A 12,459-nucleotide genomic window follows, 5' to 3' on the forward strand; every position below is an offset into this window, starting at 1 on the left:
GATCTATGAATTTCCCAAGGGCGTTGCCGATGTGCTTCAATGAGTCCCAGTTCCAACAATGCACTGGGAGGTTTGGAAGCCTGACCCACACCGGAATAGCTGTAGGAACGTCGACTACAAGGTCGAAATTTGACGTCCATTTGTTGAGATAGAGGCCCTGGGGGCCCATGAAATAGGGGCCATTTCGGAAGATCAGGTCCTTGTCTTCCTTAGAGGTGAATTCGAAGAGGAAAAACCCTCAACCTAAGAAATAAGAAGTGACGCTATTCTTGATCAAAGGAGCCCAGTTCTTATTGACCCAGTTCTCAGTGGACTTAGGAGAATGCCATAGTCCAGTGAACTGGCCAACTAGGGCCCGCTCAGCCAAGGACAGGGCGATTTGGATCAGAGTCTCTAGCGGCAGGAAGATTTCAGGAATATCCTCGAGCCTCTTGACGAATTTGGCTGCTTCACTCTTTTTCTTTGGCGGCAAACCAGCCAAGATCCGAGAGAAGGCTTCGACAAAAAAAGGCGGAAGGGGGGGGAGGGGACCTGCCTAGGGTGAGCCCGAGTCCTCCATGAGCATGAACTTCAAGCTCCTCCCAGCAGCAAGCGAGCCACATAGAAACGCAAGCTCTCAACTAAAGAACACAGGAAAACTCAGCAAGACAGAGGGCCCAGGGCTGCGGGGCCGCAGGGCAGGGGGACCTAGGGTGCAGAATAGAGGCGTTGAAGCGCAGGCAGAAGACTAGGTCTTCATGGGCGCTCCATTGCTCCAGATCGGCCGCGCGCATCCAAAAAACCCTAGATTAGAGTATTTTAATGTGGATGCATGTTATAGTATACATTTTATGTTAAACTATTATAAATGTTTGGGGCTATGATGAGATGAACAACTACATCATGGAATTAGAGAGGGTTAGGATTGTTAGGTACTGGTCTCCCCTATGATACCTCAACTTCATGTGGCATATGCATGCTTTGGTCATTGTCACATGTGTCTTACCTCTAAATTAGCATTTTCAATAAAAGCAAACCAAAACAACGTTGTATTTGGCCAAAGTCTTAATTTCCTCTACAAGACTTGATATAGTTAAAATCATTCAAAATAAAAAGTAATTTAGCCAATATACCCAATTAAATACAAAATAAGACTTATGATGTTTCTTTATAATGTTTTTAAAATCTTCATTTAAGATTTGTGTTTGCACTAAAAACTTGTGGGTCTATTACAAGAAAATATTAGAAATCCCTTTTGAAATTTACCGAACTATGGTTCTTTGAGGTCTATTATGTTATCTACATAAATACTATGCTCTTTTAGGGGCGTCGTTGGTGGTGTGACAATATTTTAGATGAGCATCATGGAATTGACATTGGTGGTGTGATAATATGTTACTTGAGCAAATGGAATCTACACAGATTTTATTCTCTTTTATAATTGGCATTTTTTACATGAAAATATGTTACTTGCAACATGCTAGAATTGACCATTTTCATTTCACTAATTTTAATTCAATGCTTTTCTCCTCCCCATGTAGTATTATAAATTGACAAAGTAATTGAGAGCGAAGAAAGTGGGTGATAATAATTCTAACTGTAACCACTTGAAACATCTCTACTAGCATGTGGACATCCATATATTTCTTCTCAAAAACACTTTGTTTGAGTATGATTGGTTTTCATGTATTGATCTATCTTCATCTCCATGTGACCATCAACGTAATTCTTGTAATAGGGCAAAATTTGGACCACTCATGTATAGCTCTTTCACTATTAGATAATGTGATCCATTGGCATATTCAAAAGACAAGAAAATTGGTAAATGTTAATGTGTTAGAATTTGGAAGCACTTATCACTCATAAGTTTCATTATTTTGACAAAATGATAAAATATATTTAACCATATTTCCTATAATTGATATCAAACTATTAACCAATTATCCTAAAAACTACACTCTACTCTCCTTGGACCATATATCCCCCCTATATTCTTTTCCATATCTCAATCCCTCCTCTAAAATATACTAATATCTTCCCTGTTAAATTACAACACTTTTTAGTATAATAAAAACAAATAATAATAATCAAATGTAAAATAAATACGTAGTAGTACGTCGAAAATGTTTTGATTTATATCAACATTTTGTGAAAAGTAGGTGGACATATAGTTGATAGATTCATAGAGATTTTATAAATATGGAGTCCTTCCCTTGTCAATTTATGCACACACAAAAGTTGATTTGCTTACTAGATTTTAATCGTGATGATTCCCCGATGGGTCGGCGAATGGCATCATGTAAATCTGTACCTTTATCTTTACATTGATAAGGAATTTGATATTATTTTAAACCGCGTATGTCCACCAATAGCGTTGCAGTCCATATGATATTTGACAGAAATAAATTTTGCGAAAATGAAACGAATGCTTGGTGAGTGAAAATATCCATGCTAAAAATTATAAATTTACAAACCATTTTAATATTAAAGAAAATATTTAAAATAATAATTATTTTTTATAAAGTTTATTACAAAATAAAATATCAAATTATTGTATTGCCAGGCAGTTTAGTTATTGTGTTGGGAGGCTGAGCTTTCTATATATTTAGATGTAAAATTAATATGTTGAATTTATATTAATATATTCAATTTATAGGATGTAAAATATTTATAAACATTTACATGTTTGCTCAATTAAATAATAATAAAAAGTTAAAAATAATAAAAACAATAAAACTCAATTTGTTATATTATAATTTTGTGTTTATTAATAAAATTAGAAATAATTTTTTTAGAGTAAAAGAAAATTATAATATAAATATTACATTAAAATATATAACATTTAAGTAGTTGCTATAAGTTCAGATCTGTTTTATTTTATAATTTAAAATAATGATTCTACAACTATATTTAAATTTAATTAATAAGCACATAAACACTTTAATACTTACAATAAACTTATAATATAATAATATTTTTAACTATGAGTATTCACACTCACTTTACCATAGATATTATTAACTTGTAATAAGGCTTTGTTACAGTACCATGGGCCAATACCATGGTTCATCAATACCATATGCCCAAAAACCATCTCTCGTTTCACAATGAAAATATTTATATTAATTTAATTTTATGACATTTTTTTAATTAAATCTAAAAACAAAAAAGAATCGACCGCTTTATGTAGCAAAAAGAAACGACCGCTTTATTGTTCATGCCAGTATTATAGATAGATTGGGGATGCCTTTCTCATCAACAGAAAATGTCTTCATCTATGATCATAGGCCGATATCTCTCAAATGGAGGGAGAAGGGTTTCAAGAAAGGATACCCCTTTAAATTTAACAGGTGCTGGTTGGAAGACCAAAACTTCAATGAGACTGTTTCTAATGCATGGAAAGACCTGTCAGCAAGAGATAAGCTCCCCCCCTTTCTGACCTTCAGAGACAAAATGGCTTCGATTAAAAAGGTAGTTAAAGACTGGCAAATAAAGAAGAGACACTCAGACAAAAAGTTCCTGTGGGAAATTCAAAAGGAACTGGACAGTATCTCCCTGGATGCTAATTCACTTCCTTTTGAGATCAGATGTCGCATAAATGAGCTGGAAAGGAGTAAGCAAAAAATCTTAAAGCAGGAGGAGGCTTCTTGGAGACTTAAAAGCAGGGCGACTTGGCTTAAAGAAGGCGACAAAAACACAAAATTTTTCCATAGGTTCGCTAGCTCCAGGCGGGAAAAAAATTCCATATGGAAAATCAGTGATGGTCAGGGGGGTTTCCTTTTCTCCCAGCAAGACATCCAAATGGAAGCTGTGAGATATTTTGAAAAGCAATATAAAAGAGGGGATGCCTGCAGGTTTCAGGATATTCTATGGGGCATAGATCTTTATCCCCAAATGTTTGATGAGGAAAAAAATGAAGATCTCTTCCGGCCCATCACGGAGGATGAAATGCTGGCTGTTATGAAATTCTTCAAGAAAGAAAGTTGCCTTGGACCAGACGGCTGGACGATAGATTTCTACATCCACTTCTTTGATTTTATCAAACGAGACCTGCTAAGGATGGTCAAGGCGGCGAGAATGTCAGGCAGCGTTCACCAGTTTATGTCCTCCACTCAAATAACCCTCATCCCAAAGAAATCGGAGGCTGTTTCTTTCCAAGACTTCAGGCCGATCTCCCTTTGCAATATTTCCTTCAAAATCATCACAAAAATCATCGCGGAGCGAATCAAATCTATCTTAGCTTGTTATATAACAAAGGACCAGCATGCTTTTCTCAAAGGGAGGAATATTCTGGATGCGGTGGCCATCACGCAAGAAAGTTTATTCTCCATGCTCTCAAATAAGTCTGATGTTGCCATCCTAAAAATTGATTTACAAAAAGCATATGACTGCTTAGATTGGGGTTTTATCCGATGCTTATTAGCTAAGATTGGTCTCAGATCCAATATTATAAGCTGGATCATGGCTTGCGTGGAGAAAGTTAGCTATGCTGTTATTATAAATGGGATCCCTTCCCCTTTCTTTCTTGCTGAAAGAGGCCTTCGTCAAGGCTGTCCCCTATCTCCTCTCTTGTTTATCTTGTCTATGAACTCTCTTAGCCTTCGTATTAATGAAGTTGTCAGGGCTAACAGATGCAAACCTCTTAAGATCTGCAGGACAATCTTCATTTCGCATAACCTGTTTGTTGATGATGTGCTCATCCTCGCTATGTTGTGCAGAGGAAGCTGGTCCCACCTCTATTTCATTTTGAAAAGGTTTCAAGATGCAACTGGTCTCCATATCAACAAGTCAAAGTCTACCCTTTTCCATAATGACACAAACATGGATACAACTGAATGGGTCTCTCGGTTATTTGAGATTGATATGAAATCCATAAAGAATGGTTTTAAATATCTTGGCTTTCAGCTAAAGCCAAAGGGATATTCAAAAGCTGACTGGTTATGGATAATTGACAGATACTATAATAGAATATCTGCATGGGAATTTAGGAGCCTATCTCTGGCTGGTAGGATTACTCTGGTGCAAGCAGTTCTATCTCAACTAGCTGTCTATTGGGCTCATTTATTCTTTCTCCCTGCGAGTGTCCTCCAGAAGATGAATAAGATCACTGCAAACTTTATTTGGGGTGGTAAATATCAGCAGAGTAAATTTCATCTCGTAAAAATGGAAAAGATTTCCATGCCGAAGTCTTCTGGCGGATGGGGTCTGCTGGACCTAAGAACTTTCGGGAAGGCGCTCCTGTGTAAATCATTATGGAGGGGGATCTATGGCGAGGGACCCTGGAGCAGCACTATCAAAATGAAATACATGGGCGGAAAAGAGGTGGACCATTGGTACAGATTAGGAAGGATCGGGTCCAAGCAAGGGTCGGCCATCTGGCTGAGTTTTCAGAAGATCGAAAACTATTTTCTAAAGAACTTTATATGGAGCTTCCAAACAGGCACCAATATTTTCATTGGCGTTGACTCTTTCATTAGTGGGCGAGAGAAAATTTCTATTCCGGAGCATCTTCTAAGCTTCTTCCATCGAAAGGGCTTCTTCACCTGGGATAAACTCATCGTGTCATGGCAGGACCACACCCCTTCATGGATTGAGGCTGACAGTTTGGGGATGAACGATCTTCTGGCTCGACAGTGGAATAGTATCAGGGACAACTTGAGGAGTAGTGGTTCTTTTCGCACTCAACTGGTTGATGTTTTGGTCTGGCAAGTTCCAAATTCAAAATTACAGGTTTCTGTTAAAGACATATACTCCCACCTGATTGGGCTGTATAATGCTCCCGCAGGCCCTCTTTTTCCTCCCTATTTCTGGAAATCAGGATGTCCCCCCAAACTTATCTTCTTTGCGTGGCTAGTGTTCTACAACAAAAACCTGTCTTGGGAGAACTTGATTAAGAGGAACTGGCACGGTCCGGGTATATGCTTGTTATGTGAAGAGGCAGAGGAAAGCAATTTCCATATGTTTTTTCAATGCCAGAAAACGCGTTTGTTGTGGTATGAATTGGCAGCGTTTCTTGGCTTCCCCGTTGTGGCCCATGCTTCTTCGCAGGATGCTTTCTTTTGGTGGAGTGGGCAGCGTGAATCATGGAGATCCATTATCGTCATAACTCTATGGTATGTCTGGAAGTGGAGAAATGATTTTATTTTCAGGAACAGGAGAGCGCCTCTCATGTCTATTTTTCATAATGTAGTCGCCCTTTACGACTCCCTCCCTGCAAGAAATCATCCAAGGACAGGCTGTTATCTCCTTCAGGTATATGGTCTGTAAAGGTTATTTATGAGGGGATTTCTTTCCCCATACAGGATTTCTCCCTCCTGGGTTTTTGATGCACCGAAGTTTCAGGTGTGATGTCATTTTGTTCCTCTTGTTATGTGCTTCCTCTACAGGTACTGTAATTTTTGTTGTCCACATCTGACAATCTGCGCCACATCCTAGGCATTATCTAATCAAGTGTATCTTCTTATCCGACATTTTGTTTTGATCCTTCTCTGATGCACGGGGCCTACTTCAAGACCCTTATCTAATTGTAATTATCTGCTCTTTATATTGCCTTAATATAATATATCTCAGCTTTTTCGTTCTGAAAAAAAGAAGAAGATTATAATTGCTTCTGAGATATCTAAACCGTCTATCATATTGAAATATATAAGATATAAATAATAATTATAAATTGAAGATTCATTTTACCATATAAATAAGCATTATTAATAATTTCGTAATCATATTTAAATTTCATTAGCACATAAAAACTTAATACTTACAATATAATAAGATTTTTAACCTTGTATATTCACCCCTACTTTACCATGGATGTTATTAACTTCTAAATAGACTTTGTTACAATACTATGGGCCAATACCATGGCTCATCAATACTAGATGCCCAAAAATGATCTCTCATTTCACAATCAAAATACTTTATAAATAATTTTGACTCCATCAAGTCACACCAAAATACAAATAAAATTATTAATTAAATCATTTTGACTCAGTAAAATTACATTAAAAAAAATAAAAATAATAAGTATAATTATTAATTACTAATAATTAAACCAGATCAAATACACTTCTCTTCAAATATTGAGTTTATAAAGATAATAAATATAATTTTAAATCTTTGTAATCAAATCAATTTTCATATCTAACTATGTATTACTATAAATTAATGGTCCCTCTCGACTCTATAAAGATGAATCTAGATTGGTAAATATGTAAAATGAATCATCAAATACACTTCTCTTCAAATATTGAGTTTATAAAGATAATAATTATCATTTTAAATCTTTGTAATCAAATCAATTTTCATATCTGGTTAACTATATATATATTTTAACCAGACATATACTTTTTAGAATTTTGTTAGTACATTTTTGTATTTGTGATTTTATATATGATGTTAAACTTTTTATAACTATGAAGATAATAGTGTATAAATTATATAATTGATAGTTTTTATAATTATGAAGATAATAGTGTATAAATTATATAATTGATAATTTTTATAATTAGTAAAATCATAATTTACAAATTAGAGAGGAAATTTAGGGTAAAGGATTATTTGTTTTTTTTTCAACAATAATTATAAATATATTATATTGAAAATGTATCATAGGGATCTCAACATTATAATAATGTTACAAAATGTTTTTGGGGTTTATCAAGCTAAACGGTTTTCTCCTCAAGCATCAAATCTAAGCCTAACAACTTATAATGAGTTATTACATTACATATCTTGTATTGAGTTATTACATTACATATCTTGTATGTATTCGCCAAAACACTCCTAGAATTAAATAAAATTTGACTTGCATTATCCACTATTATTACTAAGAAGAGTGTTTCTCTATGGGAGCCATTCCTGAGTCATTTGGTGATATAGCTATGTTTAGGTTAGGAACTGCAAAATTAACATCATTAATGAAGTTACCAAAAGGGAGAAAACGTTGTTGGCTCTATTCTGGTTCATGCTAAAGCTCTTTGATCTTGCGCCTTAGGTAGTCAACCTTCTCTTCTACTCTCAACAACAACATCCTTTCGTCCAGAAGTAGTTCCATGGTCATGAATAGGCTTGTGTCTAATTGATTACAGTGCAAATGGAGTTGGAGAATCTCCTCCTGTAAAGCTTGTAATTCTTGTTTTTCCATATGCTTCATAATTCTCAACTACCTCCTCCAATAAAGAATTCTTATATTTTCATTGAATTGGCACCCCAAACTTTTAAAAACCCATCTTTGGTAGTAATAGACCAAGACTAACCAATCGCATCCCTACATTGTTGGCCTTCCCCTTCAATGCTTTACACTTCGTTATAGAATCTATGTAAACTGTGCTCCTCCGGATGAAAATCACAAACAACTTGAACCAACTAAGTGACATTCCCTTGCTGACCTTTTTCCTTTGCCCATACTTAAATTAGCAAGAAATATTTGCTTATAGGTTAAATAATGCTACTGAATTTGTATCTTTATTTTTCCATGACTTATGCAACTTTGGTTGGTGTTTGGTCAATTGTATGTGTGAAAAATATGTTTATGCTGCATAATTCATCATAATGTCATTAAGGAATTGATGATATTTTTATCATAACTTATTTAACCTTGTTGAAGAATGGCTTTCACATGAGTGCTTCGTAATATATAAAGTTGTCCAACAACAAATATTTTTATTTGTATTTTTTTTTTCGATGGTGCAATCAAGCTACATAGTTGAACATTTAGTCCTATGCTCCATTCTTTTGCCTCATGTGTTATAGAACTTGCCATCATCTTTACGCTATAACAATTCACCTTTTCCCTGATATTGAATAATAACAAATTACAACTTCTCATGTGCATTCTTTCAATAGTTCAAGACGTGGAACTTTCCAATGCTAATGCAACCAACATCAAAGCAATCACTTGTCCCATAATGATAACTTCAAATAACCATAATAACATATCTACTCTTTCATATCTAATTTTATAAATATGTTGGATTTGGAGCATCCCACAATGCAATGGAATTATTCTTATATAAGTTGGGAGATCTACCTTTTAGATCACTCCTCTAGATGGTTGGGAAAACCTAATTCTTTTTTACAGAATGTAATATGCTTGAAAAACATTATGAAAATCATACAAACACCATTATCACTTCCCTAACTAAAAAAAAAAAAAAAAACTTATTGCACTTATGAAATGTTAGTTTTATGTATTTTATCATTAAAATCTACATTTCCACATTGATCTAATGTATAAAAACATTCATTAAACAAATATATTTAACCAATCCACAATATAATGATGTATGTTTTTCACCTTTAAGAATCACGACTAATTATTTTGGTTATAGAACCAACCAAGATTTTGATAACAACATTGATTAAAAAACGAGAGTTAAAGAAAAAGAAAACTCTTTTGAACTCTTCCTTTGAAACATATGGGAAGATCACATTAAAAATAAGAAAGAAACCTTGATTGATTATAACTACTAACTATTAGCATTATCTAAACATTCTATGTTTTTGCCTTTTCCAGATATATTTTTCAATGAGTTTAGCTTAAAATCTAGTAAAAAATTGTTAGAATGATAGATTTGAGTTCTTAAATCCATATAAATTAAGTGTCATGAAATTTTTTAAATGCCTCCCTTTTTCGGGTATCCCATGTGTTCGTTCTCCGGTGTCGATTAAGCCCGGGTAGTTCATTAGAGAGGAACATAAGGCTCATTTGTGAAAAAAAAATGAGCTATTAACCTTAGAGATGAACATTAGATGAAAACCTTACACCTAGACAATGTGAACCTATTTTTCACCTAAACACTATCTCCACTCCGCTTGGCATGTGTTTCAAACAACATATTGGCACGTGTTTCACACAATTGAAAAAGCTAAGATCAGATTGTCCACTTCTAATAAATGAGATAAGATAAGAAGGTTGGAAGGGAAAATAAGGTGGGGAAATAAGAAGGAATTGAAAGAAATAAGATAAGAAGGTTGGAAGGGAAAATAAGGTGGGGAAATAAGAAGGAATTGAAAATCGATTGTCCCATGATAGATTTGAGTTGTCAAATTTATATAATTTGAGTGTCATGAAATTTTTTAGAGATCAAAATCCATTATGCATTTCAAATAATGAAAAAAAACATTCCCACCAATAATATTATTACCAAATTCTAGTGAAAAAAATAATAACATAAAATAATTAAACACCACCTTAACTATTCACCCAAAAAAAACCATATAAATAACATGATATAAATGATATCACTATAATGTCGACCAAATAACCTCTTTCTCTTTATGGTATCCTAAGAAAGAATAAGATGTCGATCAAATAACCTCTATAATGTCGGTCAAATAACCTCTCCCTCTTTATGATATCCTAAGAAAGAACAAGATTTCTCAAGTATTTGCTTAGTGTGATCATTGCCAATTTGATGAATAATCTCTTAATCAAGTCCACTTCGAAGTCCGAGGGCTTTCTTTTCCACCATGAGGACATTTTTTTCCTAAGTCGGCAAACAAATTCAGGTCAATATCAAGATGTCACTTTAGCGATTGGCGGTGTGGTTAGATTTTGAATGTAAGTTGTGGTTTGGCGTATTTTCTACGTAACCACGTTACGTGCTTTAATATTGTAGTGGGCAAAAAAGTTGTGTGTTGCCCTTGAAACACACTTTACCCACTCATCATGGTCGTGATTCCCAGTGAGAATAAAGTCATGAAAGGTACCCACCACTTCTCAGTCTTTTGTCTACATCTGTTTTATAAGTGAAAGTTATTAGTCAAACTTTGAAACGTACCTATATATCTTTTAATTCAAATTATTTATTCAATTAAAAGTTAAGTGGGTTGTTAACCAAGATTCATTGGTCGATAAATTGAGGTGCTGCTTTTTTTTTTTTCAAAATTTCAAATCATAAAAATGTTAGAATATGTATAATTTTCCAGGGTTGATGTATTTATTAATTATTTTATGATTAAGATTATTTTTAAGTTTGGGGAAATTTAGGATAAGGAAGTTGTTATTTTTTTTTTCAAAATTTCCAATCATAAAAATGTTAAAATATGTATATTTTCCAAGTGTGGATATATTTATTAAGTATTTTATGATTAGGGTTATGTATAAGATCGGGGAAATTTAGGATAAGGAAGTTGTTATTTTTAAAGTTGATTAGAATATTGTGAATTTAATAAAGATAAGTAATTGTTGACCTAATAGGGAGTGGTAGAAAAAAAGTTAAGTGGGTTGAGTTAGAGTGTGAAATTTTTATTTGGGAGTTATATTAAGTTGTTTTTCTTATTTTTGTGTAGTTTTATGAATTTTATTATATTAGAGATTTTATAGATTTATAACTTTTCAAAATTGTAATTCTGAAAAATTGGATCTCTGAAAATAAAATAAAATTAAAACATTGACACTATGATAATAATAATGTAGTGGAATATTTTAAAAATCTAAAAATTGGATTTCTAAAAAAAAATAAAAAAAATAGAACATTAACATTATGATAATAATGTAATAGAATATTTTAAAAATCTTAAATGTAGTGATGTGAATGTTTGCTTTTATATATTAATATGTAGTTTATAAACACTTAAAGAAATTATTGAGAATATTGATTTTTTTTTTTTTTAATGTCGCACACACATCACTTAATTATATATAAGAGAATGTTTAGTAATTTTTACAAATAGTTCAACCAATGTACTTAACTAGTAATAAGAATATTATTCTTCCACATCATTAAGCATATCACTTCGTTAGGTTGAATTAAACTTTAGTGGGGACAACATCCCTATTCTTACTTGACCAACCAATCATGTTTTTAATGACAATTACTTAGTGATAATTTTGTTGAGCTTCTACCTATAATTGTGATTACTTGTTAGACCCTCACTACATGAACTTTTTAGAATATACTATTTCTTTTATGGAATAATGTGATTTATTGTTTATAAATAATATAATGTAAAATAGTAATAGGAAGTGTTTACAAACATAAGTTTACATTAGCCTTGGATTTATTAAATATTGAGAGTGATTAAAAATTTCAAAGTGTGCATTTTCTTTTTTGGATTGGTTATTTTTACATTTGTTATTCCGTATTAAAATGATATGCGCTTAATTGACTAATTCTCAGTTTGTCATTGGCTTAATGCATTTACAAAAATGGGGACAATGTGTTTCATAATCAAGAGCCCTAATGAAAAACTATATGTATCCATCATCCTTTTTCCTTATATTTCTCCCAACTTTAGTACTACCGGCTTGTAGTTGGTTCACTGTTACTTTTTTTTTCCCGTAGAAAAAGTCGTAATTTCTATTAGTCAAAGAAATTACATTCTGTAGATGTCTAAGCATATGCATAATGAGGCTGGCTGCCTCTCGGACAGTAGCAAAATAACACAGTTTGTTTCAACCATGTACAAGTAGCACAAAAAATAAACCTGGTTTTGCCTCCACGCAGGGAGTTTGCTGGTCTCATATAGATATTGTAT

Source organism: Pinus tabuliformis, chromosome 7, assembly GCF_031772625.1.
Source record: "Pinus tabuliformis cultivar Carrire ecotype Pingquan chromosome 7, CPIR1, whole genome shotgun sequence".
NCBI lineage: Eukaryota > Viridiplantae > Streptophyta > Pinopsida > Pinales > Pinaceae > Pinus > Pinus tabuliformis.